The sequence below is a fragment of the Pipistrellus hanaki genome (assembly GCF_964339955.1).
Source record: "Pipistrellus hanaki genome assembly, chromosome: 7".
NCBI lineage: Eukaryota > Metazoa > Chordata > Mammalia > Chiroptera > Vespertilionidae > Pipistrellus > Pipistrellus hanaki.
This window is the reverse complement of record NC_140509.1, coordinates 52,374,765-52,391,031: the sequence shown is the minus strand read 5'-3', so window position 1 is coordinate 52,391,031 and position 16,267 is coordinate 52,374,765. Positions and strand designations below refer to the sequence as shown.

At 39.9% G+C, this 16,267-nt stretch overlaps 1 long non-coding RNA gene across 1 annotated transcript in view; it reads right to left on the bottom strand.

Annotated features, from left to right (window-relative positions):
• Nucleotides 1-2,624: 2,624 nt before the first annotated feature.
• Nucleotides 2,625-16,267, bottom strand: part of LOC311626009 — a 35,971-nt gene continuing 22,328 nt past the window's right edge. Inside the window, exons 2-3 of the long non-coding RNA XR_014795611.1 lie at nucleotides 10,234-10,267; nucleotides 2,625-3,885 (exon numbers count right to left, since the gene is read on the bottom strand). This is a non-coding gene — a long non-coding RNA (uncharacterized lncRNA). The remainder of the gene's footprint in view (nucleotides 3,886-10,233; nucleotides 10,268-16,267) is intronic.

Below are 16,267 nucleotides of genomic sequence, written 5' to 3'. Positions count from 1 at the left end.
AACTTCCAGTTGTCAAGAGGAGATTTGTATCTACTTCCGCCAATTACCTGGAAGTGCTAGCAACTGGAAACTATTTAAATTCTCAGCTTGAAAGTATAAATACTAACAGCTAACCTTTTCACAATATGATTATCAATTCTATGTGATATTTTTTTACCTTATTTTCCAGAACCAAAGGTTAGATAGCAAGTTATTTGTATCACTTCTATACAGTGGGGTTTACCAGTGTGTCTTAGTCTCCCTTTTAGAGGGGGAGTAAGCATTTGAGACACTGCCAACTTTATGCAAGGATTCCCCACCTTGGTGAAGCTCTGAGGTTTATCTTAATTCCCTGAACCCCAAGTAGTAGTCAGAGAAGCTCAGTGTTCCCAGGTTTTGTCTGAATTCCCCAGGTTGGATCCCACTTTTAGAATTTGTTTACCTCTCAGAGATTCTGGTCTCCTTTATGTGCTTGTTGAATTCCTTGCTTTTGTGACAGTTCATTGAAGCATTTTAATAGGATCATCATCTAACATAGCTACTTCATTAATATCACCAGCCCTTTTTCTATCATAAATAAGAATAAACATTTACATGGTTGAGATTTTGTATCCTGGAACTTTGGAAGCAGACAAATTTAGATTAGATACCAGTTCTTTGACCTACTAATGTGACCTTAGGCAAGTTTCTTAAACTTCTAAAATTCTAATTTCCTTCTCTGTTAAATGGATACTAGAATACTCTTAGCTCTCTGGTTAATAAAAGGTTTTAGAAGATTATATTTGTAAAGCACTTAGAAAATTGCCTGCAATCCAGTCAGTGATTAATGCTGTTTTGATTATTAACCTAATTTTCTCCATGCATTTAAATTTTTCATTAAGTAACTTTTACTTAATTAATTAAACCAATATTTCTCTAATTACAACCATGTTTGAAATTCTAGAGCTAACATAGTATACAAGACAAACTCCCTACCCTTTGACATTTATATTTTAGTAAGGTAATTAACCAGTAAATAACTAAATATAATACATAAATGAAACTAATAAATGCCGCAAAGAAAAAATAAAGCAGGTTAGGAGCTAGAAAATGATTAGATGTAATATAGATGCAGAGCTATTCTAAATAATATGGTCACCTAAGGCCTCTCTGAGGAGGAAGTAATTTGAACCAAGTCCTAATGAAATGAGAGAATAAGCCATGTAGACAACATGGAGAAAAGCCTTTTAGGCAGAGAAGTACAAGGGACTTTGAATTACAAAGATACTTGTCCTGGTGGAAACCATCAGGAAAGTGAGGATGACCAGAGCAGAGGGGTGAGAACGGAGGTTGGAGGGATTGTTTGGGGCCAAACCACATAGGGCCTCTTGAGTCATGGTTCAAACTTTATTCTGAATGCAATAGAAAGTCACTGGAGCACTGGGTACAGGAGATAAGATGGTCTGATTCATGTTTTCATGAGACCACTCTGGATAATGTATGGGGAGTAACCAGCAAAGTAGGACAAATTAGGCGAGTGGAAAGTCACCTACCGTGTTTCCCCGAAAATAAGACATCCTCCGAAAATAAGACCTAGCGCATGGAAAGATAAAACATCCCCTGAAAATAAGACCTAGCGCAACTTTGGGAGAAAAAAATTAATATAAGACACTGTCTTATTTTCAGGGAAACAAGGTAGGAAGATTATTGCCGACCTAGAGAGAGAAAGACCGTGGAGGTTGTAGAAGTGCTAAAAGATGATGTGATTTGAAAGTAATGTTCACAGATTTGGTGCTAGATTGGATAGAGAAAGACAAAGTAGTTCAGGTTAATGAATATTTAATATTTGGGCAAAGCAACTGGGGTTAAATGACGTGGGGAAGAGTGAGAAAGCACTGAACTTGTGAGGGCAGGAAATCAAGTTTGGTTTTATACACATTAGATTAGACATGTCTATTAGTAGAAATGTTGAATAGGAAATCGGATACTCATGAGTCTGGAGCTCTGAGAAATGGCAGATAAAATCTGGGTCAGCAGTATATGGATGGTTTTTAAAGCCAGGATGAGGTCACCTAACATGTAGATGCAGATGGGATCTCGAGTACAAGGTGTTAGCATTAGAAAGAAGCACAGACAGGACAGCTCATGCCTCCCTCACTTTACTCAGATCTCTGCTCAGACCTAACAGAAGTGTCTTTCCTGAATGCTTTCCCTAAAACTGTACCCTACCTCCTAATTATAGCTATGCTTTCAATCTCTTTTGCTTTCCTTCATAACACATTTCCTGTCTCATATGACATTGGATGTATTTATTGATTTATTGTTTTGTCTTCTACCCAAAAATATAATCACTAAAAGGGAAGGAACTTTATTGTCCTCAGAATTTATAACATTGCCTGGTATATAGTACTCATTTAATAAGTACTTGCTTTGTATTAAATGAATGAAACAGGGAGAAAAATAGAAAAATATGTGTACAAATGCCTGTTAAGTTATTAAATTTGGTGGAAGGAAGAATAATGTTTTCTCATCTCATTACTCCTGTTTGCTCAGTGTAATAAAAAGCATAGTCACAGCTTGGAAGGGAAAAGAAAGTATGAAATACTTGACCCAGAAAATAGAAGGAATACTGTACACTATAAATTTTAATTGAATTACCAGGAAATGTCACCAGACAATAAGATCTGTGGTCAAAGCTGTAAAGTGAGACCAGTTAGCACATCCATGAATTTTCTCTCACCTAAATCCAATTAGGTGCAGGCACAGAGAAAATGAGAACTGGGTTTAGTCAGTGTTGGGATTTTCGCTGTATATATAACAAGGGGAAAGAGGGCTATATTAGTTTTTGAAAGCTGCTGCAAAAAATGTTACCACAAACATGGTGGCTTCAAACAACCAAAAGTTATTCTCTCACAGTCAGGAGGCCAGAAGTCGAAAATCGAGTGTTAGAATTATTGATTTCTTCCGGAGGCTTTGAGGAAGAAACTGTCCCATGCTTCCCTCCAGCTTCTGGTGGTTTCCTGCAATGCTTGCATTCCTTCATTTCTTGGCTTATGGCAGTGTCAGTCCATTCTCTGCCCCCATCTGAAGTGATCAGAACAGTGGGAGACTGAATCATACTACAGAATGTGGATCACCATTGGGGACAAGAGGCTGGGGAGGGTTGGTTGAGGAAGTGTCTGATAATGATGGATATAAAAAAAAAGCAGGTAAGCCTTCCATTGTAGGGACAGACTTTAGTCTAGTTAATCCTTTTTTTTTCTTTTTTCATTTGGGAGTGTGAGATATCCTACGTTCTCTGTATTCTAAATAATCTAGGATGAATATCTTTTCCAAGTGCATCTTCAGATTTATGTGGCTCATCATATTTATTATTATCTGTTTCTCACTAGACTGGGATCTTGACAGTTGGGCTCATAAACTCTCCAACTTCTTTATTCATAGCATCTTGAACATAGTAGGAATTTCAATATGGCTGCTTTGGTTACGGTTAATCTGAAAAATAAAACAGTTATCAGTTCTCTTCCTCTGTGCTTTCCTTCATCGCTTTTGGAAGTAGAGTAGGGGAGCACAGTGTTGTTAGATTTTTCTACCCTTATAATATAATAGTCTTCCAGCCTGTTTACTTGTTCAGGGCACATTGTCACCATGTGACAGGACGTGTGTACTCCAAAATGACAAAGTGTGTGGATCCTAGCCAGCAGGGTCAAGAAAATACTTCATAAACAAGGCTGTAAATAACATCTGCGCTGTCCAAACACAGGAGGACCTGGTAGCTTTTCCTTTTGCTTATTGTTTTGTTTGGTCATGGCCATCTCCCTGTAGACCCAAACAAGCCAGGGAGCCACCGTCTCAGCCCCAAATTTCTTCAGGCGAATTCTTGTTGCTGAAAATATATGGCAGGCTGTTAACGGGGAAACCCAGCGCCTGTAGAGTAAGAAGACAGGGGACCAGTGAGTCATAGCAATGAAGAAGAAACCCAAAAGTCCATGTAATTAACATAAAGGCTTTGAATTATGAAGGGAAAATAAAGCTTATAAACATTTTTATGTTTTAATACAGAAAATATTTTATGAGACAAAGAATTTAAAGAGCTTTCATCTGAATAGCTCAGATCACAACTTTCCATGTCAACTTAGTCATCTAACATTCACTTCACATTCTTCTGCAATTGATTTACAGACTATTATGAAAACTTCCTTTAACTAACAGAAGTTACATCAAGTGAAAGATAAATGTGATATTTAATACCTTGAAGGAAAACTACATTACAGGTATGTACTGCAGAAAACTCTACCATGGCTACCGGTGCAAACTCTCAGCTACCTTAATTATTCATTAAGAGTTGTGCCTTTTTCTGGATAGTATATCTTGTTCACACAACCAACTATATGTATAAAAGCCTAATATGCAAATTGTCCCCTTGGGAGTTCGACCAATCGGGAGTTTGATCACTCGCTATGATGTGTGCTGACCACCAGTAGGCAGCATGAAACAAAGGAAGGGCCAGGCCAGCAGCCAGAGAAGGGAGGCCCCAGCCAGCAGTTGCTAGGTACCCTACGTGTGCACAAATTTCTTGCACTGGGCCTCTAGTTACAAATAATAGCAACTATAAGAAAAAATCAGCAGAATCTTATAAAAAGGTTTTTCCCTCTCTGTGTTTCAAAGAGTAGGACCAGAAAAAGATATTTTGTCAGTAGGACACTGCACCTGGTCTCAGCCATTGTTAGAATCAGGAATTGAGGCCCTAGCCAGTTTTCTAAATGGTTAAAGCAGTGGCTAGTGGACCAGATTATCGCCTTTTCAATCCCCAGGCCCAGTTGAAGCATGTGCAGGAGGCAACCAATCAATGTGTCTCTCTCACATCGGTGTTTCTCTCTCTCATTCTCTCTCTCTCTCCCCCATTCCTAGTTCCTTTCCACTCTTTCTGAAGAAAAATCGATGGAAAAAAATATCTTCAGGGGAGAATTAAAAAAAGATTTAGGAATTGAGAAAGGAAAAGATGTGATGGCAGCACTGGCTGCAGACTTCATCTAGCTGCATCAGGTTGCCTGTGCTCCTCTGTGCTATGCTCTCAGCACCTGCTTGAGGAAGGTGCCAGAGAAGTACAGCTTTCTTTACTGTGTTCATGGCAAAAAACTAAAAGAATTTCAGAGAGGAGTAGATGCATCTCCTATGAGAGTTGGGGACTTGGCCAGCACTCTAGAAGCACTACTTTGTCTCTGATTAAATCCATTCAACAGTGACTGATTGAATAACCACTACGTGCTCTGTAAGACAACATGGAGACAGAACTGGCCTTGGAGTCAGGAGATCTGAGCTTGGAACCAGGTTCCACCAAGCGCTACCTTAGATTTCTACTTAACCACTTGATCTTTTCTTCAGTGTGTCTCCCTCCACATGTGTGAAATACATGGCAGTGAGAATTAAATGCCATGAAGTGGGTGCTTTTAGGTACTCAACTCTTACTTTCTTTAGTCAGTAGGACACTGCACCTGTACAGTGATAGGCCTGATTGATAATGTGTTATGATGAGGGAATCCAGTGGAAGCACTCCCTGCAGGAACATAAATGGCTCGGGAGACACCAAAGCTATCTTATCATCAGGGCTATCAATAAAGCTGCCATAAATATCAACACTCAATCCATTACATAGTAAAAAGCATGGAGGACACTAACTGAGACTTCGACTGGGTATAATCCAATGATACGATACACTTTGGATTAGGGTTGAGGGGGATATAAAATCAATTTAAGTCAGGATTCTAACCCGTAAAGAGTTGACTGTCTTCATTGGGGAGATACTAACTAGCCTAATGCCAGGGAGAATTTTGCATAAGTAACTGGGGATGATATAAGGGACTTATGAATCTGAATATCTGCAGTGCAAGCAGGGATTCCTTGCTCAGAAAGATCTGGAGTTATGTTATATCACATACTGTAGGGATGTGGACTGGAAGGAAAGAGTGGGAATGTCCCTGTACAACTTTCTCTTCCATTATATGATATAAGTTCTGACACAAAGCTCACATGACAATTTTTTTATTTTTCTTTCATGCTACCAATCACTTTCTATTTTGTCTTAGAAATTATATATAATTTATTCTCACCATGGTTCACCTCATATACCTCAAAGTGCTTGGCACATAGCAGTGAGAAATAAATGTTGAGGTGAATTAACCAATGAAAAATGCAATAATATGTTCATTCTTCCCAACCTCCATAACCACTGAAACCCAAAAGAGAGAAGGTTGGCATAGGAAGTGTAAATGCAGTGTCTCTGAAGCTGCCCTGGCCAAGAGCACAGCATCTTTGACTCATGAGGGGCCGTTTCCCCAGGGAAGAGAACAAGTACACATTTCCCTGTCTCTCCAGGCAATGAAGGAATGCTGAGATCTTAAAAACGCCCTGCTTTGTTTTACCAAATTCACAATCACAGCAAATAGGATTCTGGTGAAAGCTGATTTGCCTAAAGAATTTTCAAGAAAGGGCCGAAACTAGTTTGGCTCAGTGGATAGAGAGTCAGCCTGTGGACTGAAGCGTCCCAGCTTCAATTAGGGTTAAGGGCATGTACCTTGGTTGTGGCCACATCCCCAGTGGGAGGTGTGCAGGAGGCAGCTGATCGATGTTTCTCTCTCATCCATGTTTCTAACTCTCTATTCCTTTCCCTTCCTCTCTATAAAAAAATAAAATAAAATAAAAAAATTATATATATATATATATATATATATATATATATATATATATAATTTTTTTTTCAAGAAAGGAAAATCAGCAATTGAAGTGAGCTGTCCTCCAGCGAGACTTAGTGGTCTGAAAATTCAAGCAGCCACAGTCTTAGGACTTTCCGATGGCAGCTCGGTGCCCTGGTCTCCTGCAGGCAACCCTGTCCAATGGAGAGCTCTAAAAAGCCGGGGTTAGAGTGGGAAGAGTTCTAAAATCAAGGACCTGTGTAAACAGAAAACTAAAAGAGGGACACTCAGTGGAACCAAGAGCTTATTTATAACTTCTGATGTAGCATTCGGGAACATTTCTAGAATTGCTTGTTTGGAACCAACGTTGGCATCTTGCTGAGGGCAGATAGTAAGGTCCTTTGAGGGGTTTCAGTCCCATCAGACAGATAGTTTCAAAGCCAAGTTGGCCAGGTTCTCCAAGGATTTCCAGATGGAACATGTTCTTTAAAAAGCAAGAATGCAAAGCAGGGCCCCTTGTGGCAGTGTAGAGAGGTCAGTCCATTCAAGTTAAAGCCCTTGAGGGGTCTGCCCAGAGTGGCAGTTGAGTAGTTTAGATGAGTAATTCACAAGATTCACTGCCAACCTGAATTAAATGTAAGAGTATAGTATACACTCAAATTGCTGTTGGCATCAATATATATGTGCATATATATATTTGCCAGCTCCACCCTCCAAAGAGCCTGATCAAGTGGGACTATCGAAGGACTCCAGAGCATAGTCTCCTAAGGCTCTCCGTATGATTCCGAGGCCCAGCTAGGTTTGGGAACTACTGGTGTCTGTACTGCACATCACCTAAGAGGAGTAGCCTAGGTATGGAACAAGCCAGAGGCAGCATTACCGTTCTCCAGTGAATTTTTACTTAGAGAAATTCTTCCAGTAGTTAAATTTTATAGCAACGGTCATGTGCTTTGCATATATACACACACTGTCACACCAGTGATAGAAAAACTCTAGATTTGAATCATCCAGTTGCCGGCCAAATTCTTTCCATGCACTGAACTTCCTTGGAGATCTTTGAAGTCAGCAATTGCTTTGTTCTCAGAGGAGTCACTCTGTGGCAAGGGCAATGTTGCAAATTTGGCAATGCATTAGGACTTTCCAAATCTGGGTCATTTCAAAATATCTGTCTCTGTGTTATTCATCCTTTTTCAGCATTTTGACTTTGTTCTTTCTAAAAAGCCAAAGGACAATCTAGTCACCTGGAATGCATAACGAAGACAGTAAATTGACCAGTGGTGGTAACAACCGGCAGCAACTGATAACTGATTTTCATATTAATCCACCTGTCCTCTTTCAGAAGTATGGACTTAGTAACTGAATAGTGCTCTATCATGGTGCCCTGAACAAAACCGTTCCTCCAGCAATCTGAGCTGTGATTCTCATTATTCTTTTTTTCATTTACTCGTATCCAGCCTTGTTCCTCCTGACAGGTAACCTTCAATGTTCCCAGGGAACATTTTACACACGAATATTTTACACACGCCCGATTCCTATCTTCTAGAATTACTCTTCTCTTACCTGCTGTTTTATCCCACAGATGTTTGTCCCTAACACTTACAGACTAAGAAGTATTTGGGTAACATCCCCATGGGGAGTGGAAACATGTGGCTTATTTCTTATGTTCTTTTAGATTCCCCATCTGCAGGAAACCACAGATCCAAATGCTGATTTCCTGTATTGCTGTCGAATCTCACGATGCAAGGATTTCACTTTTTAATGGTCCCTTCTCCCTTTGCATCAGCCTGTCCACATCGCAATGCTCGCTGCTGCATCTGAACATATGCTGACTCATAGCTCTTGGCACAGCTGCTCCCACCCATTTCTACTCTCTAGCTCTCTCGGTGGCACTATCCCAGCCTGACTCTCCAACCCCAAATGGTATCGAATAATTGGATTACGCCCAGTCCAGGTCCCAGTTAGTGTCCTCCATGCTTTTTACTATGTAATGGATTAAGTGTTGATATTTATGGCAGCTTTATTGATAGCCCTGATGATAAGATAGCTTTGGTGTCTCCCGAGCCATTTATGTTCCTGCAAGGAGTATTTCCACTGGATTCCCTCATCATAACACATTATCAATCAGGCCTATCACAGGGAAATTCTCGAAGTCAGCGCATGTATGTGTCAGAGTCTTTGGAAGAAACAGGCAAATTACAAAATAAAGGTACAGTTTTCATCTGTTTTGATTTTATTGTCCTTCTACTTCCCAACACACACACACACAAACACACACACACACACACACACACACACACACACACACACACACACACAGCTTCTGTTTGTCCAAGAGCTTTTGAAATTTTGCTCGGCTTATACCCCTGAGGCCAATGGACAGGAAATGAGAATTGGATAGGAAAGGAGCTGAAAACATCTTCTGCAATTTTTTGTTGTTGTGTGGGATATAATAATTTTCCATCCAAAATGTTTTTAAAATAGATTTACCAGGAAATATGGCTTTATATAGAAGGAGTGCCATTCTTTAACGATTGTATACGGTTATTATTATCACTACCAATTAAAATAACATATTAATAGCTCTCTCGAATAATAGCTTTCATTTGACCACCTGAAACATTTAGAAAATGTTGAGATGAATTTCCCTACATTGTAATTCCAGGGGTGATGTCCTGTTGAAGGAACATGTTTCATAGAATCACAGTGCTTGATGGGAGAATTTTGTAGCTCTTAACTCCTTCACCTTTTAACTTTACTTACTATAAAAGAATAATCCCATATGATTTCACCTAAACATAGAAAACAACTCTTCTAATGCCATTTAAAATGTTAAGATTTTCTAATTCCCTCTGTCTTCTTTACCATTTATGCATTTGACCCCTGCCCCCAATCAGCATTGAAATGGGGGTTGGGGGGGGGATGAAATAAAGACAATATAGTGAGTTTTTTCATAAAGATCTGTCTTCAGTTTGAGATTATTTCCTACTTACTATTTTGGTGGCACAAGTGTGCTTCCCTTTTTGAAGTTACGGAGAGGATAAATGGGAGGTTTTTGTTTATTGTTCTCACTTGACAAAATTACAAGTTGCCACTCCCACTCTGGTCCAAAATTTAATTTGGAAATTTTACTTTTTAAGGAAATACAAAACTCTTGAAATTCTAAAGCACTCTGCCTTTAGAATTCCATGACAGGACACTCTGCTAATGCCCCAACGCGGCTGCAATAAGCCAGACCACACAGGGATGCCTGCTGGAGACTTTGCGGCTATAACTTAAGAAATAGATTAGGTGGCTGCTGCTGGTGTCCCAGAGGTCATAATTCTTCAGATATTTCAAAAGGATAAGGTAATTAAGTTAATAATCCCTGTTGTTATAAATACTCGATGTGGCATTGTTCATTTATTGCCTCCTAACATCCATGATATCAATTTACATAGGAATAACTCAGGGGAAGTTCTGGTATTGAAGACTCTAGAAAGGAACTAGGATCAAAGACTCCTAGATTAAAGGGCTGATTTAGGATAAATGTTAAAAGACATAATGTGAACAACACACTATTACAAACAAGAAATCCCAGTCTTACCTACTGTTCTAGCTGGTGGCAGGGATTTCACTTCCTATAAAAAAAAAAAAAACACAACAAAAATGGAAACGTAATTGAGTGAAGTAAATTGTTACTTGTGCAATTAACATAAAAGCACGTGTACTTAGATACCTTTAATTTACATTTAAAATACAGTTTAATAGTTAATGTAGGTAGGGCCACACAAGAAGAAAAAGTCAACTTCTAAATATGTACATATTTGAATGGTATGTGCAATAAATGTGCGTGTATATTTTACAGGCCTAAAAAGTTCACTTATCTGTCTGTTGTATTTTGAGATCATAATATTTAGAGTCTATATCTGGCCTCTTTTGAGAAACTCAGAGAGTACAATTTAAACTGCTAGATAGCCCGGCTTCATGAACCATAGACATCCAAATTAGCATAGTCTCTCAGGCTCAAAGACGGAGATAAATTGGTATGTGGTCAAAGAGGCATTTTAATAAAACATGAAAACACAACCTATACCAACTGTGTGGTAATGCTACAGACTACTGCTTCTCTGAATCATCTCATGTGTGACTACAACTATCTAGGAGCTGGTAAAAGAAACTTCTGACCAAAAAAATAAAAGATAAAAACTTATGCAAAATAGCAGTTTCAAATCTATGCAACAAGTTGATCCAGAAGGATCATTTCATACAGCATTTGCCTTAACTAAGTCTCAGTTTTCCTACTTACATACTACTCTGGGGCAATTGGCCAGGGTTGCTATCACTTTCCAAAAACCCTGGGTGGCATTTGTGTTCAGCTTCTGATGCTCGGCAAGGATCTGTCTGCAAACCTCTGTGACTGTCCATCTTGCCCTGGAAGTAGATATGATCAGTTATTTCTCACATCCAACATTTATTTTTGGTAAATTGATTTTTTTTTTTTTTTTTTTGGTCCATAACTGTCACAGGCTACAGCCCAGGAGCCAAATCCAGCCTCCCTCCTGACTGTGTGTAAATGAGGTTAGTAAAGTTTGGTTTATTGGATCACATCCATCCCTCTCTATTTAAACACTATCTATAAATGCTACAGCAGTTAGGTAGTTGCTACAGATACTGTATGGACCACAGAGCTTAAAATATTTACTATTTGGCCCTTTATAGAAATTATTTGCTGACTCTTGTCTAAAGAGAATAAAACACATATTGTAGAAAGGGATTTTTTTTTTTAAATATAAGCTTTGGATACTGATTTCTTATTATAGAAACATTTCACAGAATTTTTGTTCGGTTTGTATTTTTGTTGTTGTTGGTTGTTGTTATTTGTTTTTGTTTTATTGTTGGTAATCCTCACCTGAGGATGTTTTTTTCCTTTTTTTTTTTTTTTTTTTTTTTTTTGAGGGGGCCGGGAGGGATGGGAGAGACAGAGAGAGAAACATCAATCTGAGAAAGACACACTGATTGGTTGCCTCTCAAAAGGGTTGCAGACTTGATCCACAGTAGGGGGCATGGAGGAGGCAGCCAATTGATGTTTCTATCTCTCTATCCCTCTCCCAATAAAACATATTTTTTAAGTTATTGCCTTTCAACTCACTGAAAAAAAAATATATTATATGCAAAGACCGATATCTGCCCATGTTTTTTACCACTTTACTTTTTATTGCTTGATCTTTTTTTTTTTAATTCTCATCCAAGGATATGTTTGTATTGATTTGAGAGAGAGAGAGAGAGAGAGAGAGAGAGAGAGAGAGAGAGAGATCAGTTGCTTCCAATATGCCCCCCGACCAGTATCAAAACCACAACCTGTTTATGTGCCCTGACCAGGAATCCAAACCTCAACTTCTCAGTTTACAGGATGATGCTCCAATCAATTGAGCCACATAGGCCAGGGCTATTATTTGGTCTTTATGTAAATTCACAATACATGCAGGGAGAAGGGAAAATATTGGAGGCAGATGTGATCAATGCTGAAACTGGCAGACCTTCAGCAAAATCTGAAGAAGGTGAACCCACCTTTGATGCCTTTCCACCACCCCTTTACTCCTGCCTTGCCCTGACCTCTGCCTTTCCTCTTTTTCTTTGGTATCAATAGGTCTCACCCAGATCTCTCCTTTACTTTGGTTAACTCTCAGTGAATCCCCTCCAGACTCTTAGCTGATAGTGACTTTGGTGTTACTGTTCCACTGGCATTTATATTTTTAAATATGATTTTCTTAAGCTCAGAAATTATAACAAAAAAGAGTTTGCCAAAGAGGGCCTGAGTGTACGGGTTACCACCGTGCCAAGATTTTCTCTCCTTTGGGCAGCCCCAAGGCCAGGTGCTTTGCAAGGACCAATAGCCACCCAGAGGCAAGCAGCCTCTCCTTGGATGACACACCAATGTTGTATTTTTCTATTATGTCATGAGATGAAAAGATTGGGAAGCACTCACCTCTAGGGATAAATCATTGTGTATTTTACTTACCCTGATGGAGGAACAAATCTTAGGAAACCAGAGTTAACAATTTTTTGTATTTCCTGGAAAGTTAGAACACTCTGCATATAAATAAACCAACAATCCGTAGATAAAATTAGATGAAAGAGTCCAATTTTAGGTCACTTGTGAATCTCAATCAAGGATGAAATCAGGTTCACTAATTAGGATTGTACTCTGGTTGTAAGACTGGAGAGTACACCCTGTCCTTTTCCTGCTGTGCCCTTGTCACTTCTCCCAGCGCCTGGCCCGTAGAAGGAATCCCACAGAGTTGTGCTGCTCCCAATGCAGCCCACAGACTCGTGGTGTTGTTATCGCCTGAGAACTTGTTAGAAATGCAGAATCTCGGGCCCACCCAATCTCCTGAATCAGAAGTTGCTCTTTAACAAAATCCTCAAAATTCATATGCACTGAAGTTTGAGAAGCACTAGGTAAGTGCCATCTAAAATTTGGCTGTGCCATCTAAAATTTGGAAGATATAAAGTTAAAAATAAATATTTTAGGGGAAAAATGAATAATCACTAAAGTTCATCTAAAATGCATGATACACAAGTGTCGTTTTGTAAACTCAAACAGCACCGCCGGGACAGGCTCCATCAACCACATGGCACAGTCTGGCCTGCGGAAGGGAGATCAGCAGAAATCCAGGCTTGATCCCTAACATGTACCATTTCCCTTAAAATGCTGCCAAAGGATGAAACCCTGATGTGTTGAGCTCTATGTTTCCTGACAGGGAATTCCATCACTTTCATACTCATGTGGAGGGCTCTAGGCTCATAGAGGAAAGTTTAGCAGGACACAGAGATTATTTAATGGACCGTGCAAATCTCCAAACTGGAGCCCAGTCCCAGAATAGAAACACACACCTGGGATTCTTGAAGTGCATTGTCATGGGGCCAGAAAGAAGGATGATTCTCTGTATGGTTTAGTGAACTTGGAGATGCTTCCTGTCGGGCTACTCTGATTTCTAAAAGAAAGAATTTTTGAACCATTCTGCAGCCAAAATGGAAATGGGAGTTATCTAACATTTTGGGGGGGGGGGGGGGGGAATCACATATGCAACTCCATAGACTATGAGTTATATCTGTCATGTTTGGCTTTGATCCTTTGCCATCTTTAAAAATAAATGCTTGTTGAGACAGGATAAACACCATGGTGGGAGAACCTTATTCTGAGCTGTCCCTTCCATGCAGTAAAGTCTTTGAACTTTTCTGGACATCATTAGGAATATGCAAAACTAGTTGTTCTGACTCTGTGCGAAGGTCATGGGCATCCTTCTTTTAGATTTCCCCCATGAAAACAAATGCAGAATCCAACTACAGAGACAGATTCCTGCAGATGGCCTGAGTCACCAGCATCTTTATGGAGAGCGGACAGGGACCACAGCCCTACTTTTGGCCTCTGCTGAAGCTGCTGCCTGCGCCTGAGACAGCGCAGGTCTGGATGCTAAAGTGGAGAGAAGAAGAAATGTGGAGAGAAAAGGCCTCCCACATGCACTCTAGAAGTAGAAGTCAGCATATAAAGTCCAAAGGCCCCTCTCTAGCCACGTCGGCAAGGTGCTGGAGGAACATCAGAGCCTGCTCTTCACCTCCTCTCCATACTGATGTGTGTTGAAAGAGTATTGCCCTATTCTTTCCCAGTGCAAGTCATCACTCCTGCAATTTCCTCTCTGATATTTTCTTCCCAGAACAGGGAACTAAAGATCATCTTTCAAGACTCAGATCTCACATTACTTTTTTACAAATGTTGTTCCATCCCTGCCAGGTCCAGAAAGGCTGATTATAATGCTCATCCATTGGGTTTCTACAGCACCTATTAAATAATTCCTTTTTAGAATTTACTGCATTATTCTTAAATTTCTTATTTAGAGTCCAGACACACATATGTGGGACCCCAAAAGGGACACCATGTCTAACTCCTGACTATAAAGCATGGCACTTAGTAGGCAATAAATATTTGCCAAATTTAAACAATATTATCCTCTTATATATGAATTCCCTTTAAATGATCTCTCAACCCTCTTGAGTTGTGTGTGTGTGTGTGTGTATGTGTAGGGGGGGTGTTTGTATGTGTGTGTGTAAAATGAGGGTTTATCTGCTGTAAAATTATTTGAGAAATTCATTTAGATAAACATAAAATGCATTAACAGCCCAAAGTCCATTATAAGCCCTTCATCTTCTATACGTTTTTTGCTGAAAACTTTGATTCCTAGGGTTGCATCCATTATCCACAGGGCAGTCGATACAATACAGAGACATGAGGAACGCTGTCTTTTATTGCTCTTTAATTGTTTCATATCTATAAATCTTATCTCCCCAGATATATTTTAGTTCAGTTCAATTCAAACAAATTAAAATTAGCAGCTAGTTATAGAGTGACCAGTGTATGAGGATCTGTGTTACGTGAGTGCTGGCACCAGTTCTTTGTTTAACTTTGTTTTCATTTATTCAACAAATATTTATTGAGCATTTACTTACACATATGATCACTGCTTTAGGAGAGATTATATTTCCATTTGGGTCTCTGTGTTTCTAAGAAATTACCAGTGTTAAGTAAGATCCAGGTCAAATTGGCTAGACTTCACTGAGTGGCCCTGGATGGAGCAGCTTGGTGGTCCCAAGCTCAATGTAGATTCACGTGTAGCAAATTCACATGTGATTCAGGTAACTCTTGGCATGAGAAGGTCCCCTCCCAGGAGGTGAAACATGGCAGAAAGGGACTCTAAATAGCAATCCAAGTCAGAAGTCATGTGGCCCAGGTACCAGAGGACCCCTCCCAGGTACCAGAGGCCTGGAAAACAAACCTCTGCCCTGCAATACGGGGATATTGTGACCCCAATCCTAGAGAACACCTGGAAGAAACTGAGGAAGGAAGTTAAGCCAAAAATCTTGGGGCTTTTAGCTGAATCCTTATAGCCTGTATGATCTTTGGTGAAAATGCTTGCAATAAGGCAGTTCTTTAATAGAACCTCAAAACGATAGAGCTTTGATGGAGCAGCAGAAGCTCAGGAGCTATGACTGAATCACTGAATTCCAGATCTGGGGAATATAACTAAATTCTAAGTTCCCTCTGATGGTGAACCTAAAGTTACTGACCTTCCATCTTTCCATCAGCCTCAGTTCACAATGGGAATGAGCCTGCTGGTAGGGGACTCAGAGGACCCAATGTCAGCTGAGTCAAGAACAGAGGAAAGAGACCAGATGGGACCAATATCAGAGAAGAACAGGAAAACTCAGGATTGGGAATTTAGCCACCAGCTACTATAAATAGCTCCTATGTCACTGTGCTTTCTTGCAACACATTGAAATTGCCTTTCTCCTTGTCTGTCTCCCCTATTAGGCACTAAACTGGTCTGCCCATGACACCGGAGCCTGGACCTTGGCTTGTTCATCATTTTATTCTTAGCACAGAGTGGGCACTCAAGATAGATTGCCCAATAAAGGAAAAAGTGAGTGAATTCATGTCAGGCATAGGGTTGAGTCAAGTTAGTCGAGTAAACAAAAATCAAAGTGCGGAAGGTGGAGACGGAGTGTGGGCCAGCCAAGTGCGGGGGAGGGTCAAGTCTAGAAGGCCAGCTGAGGCAGTACTGATTAGTGGTTACTGTCTGGGC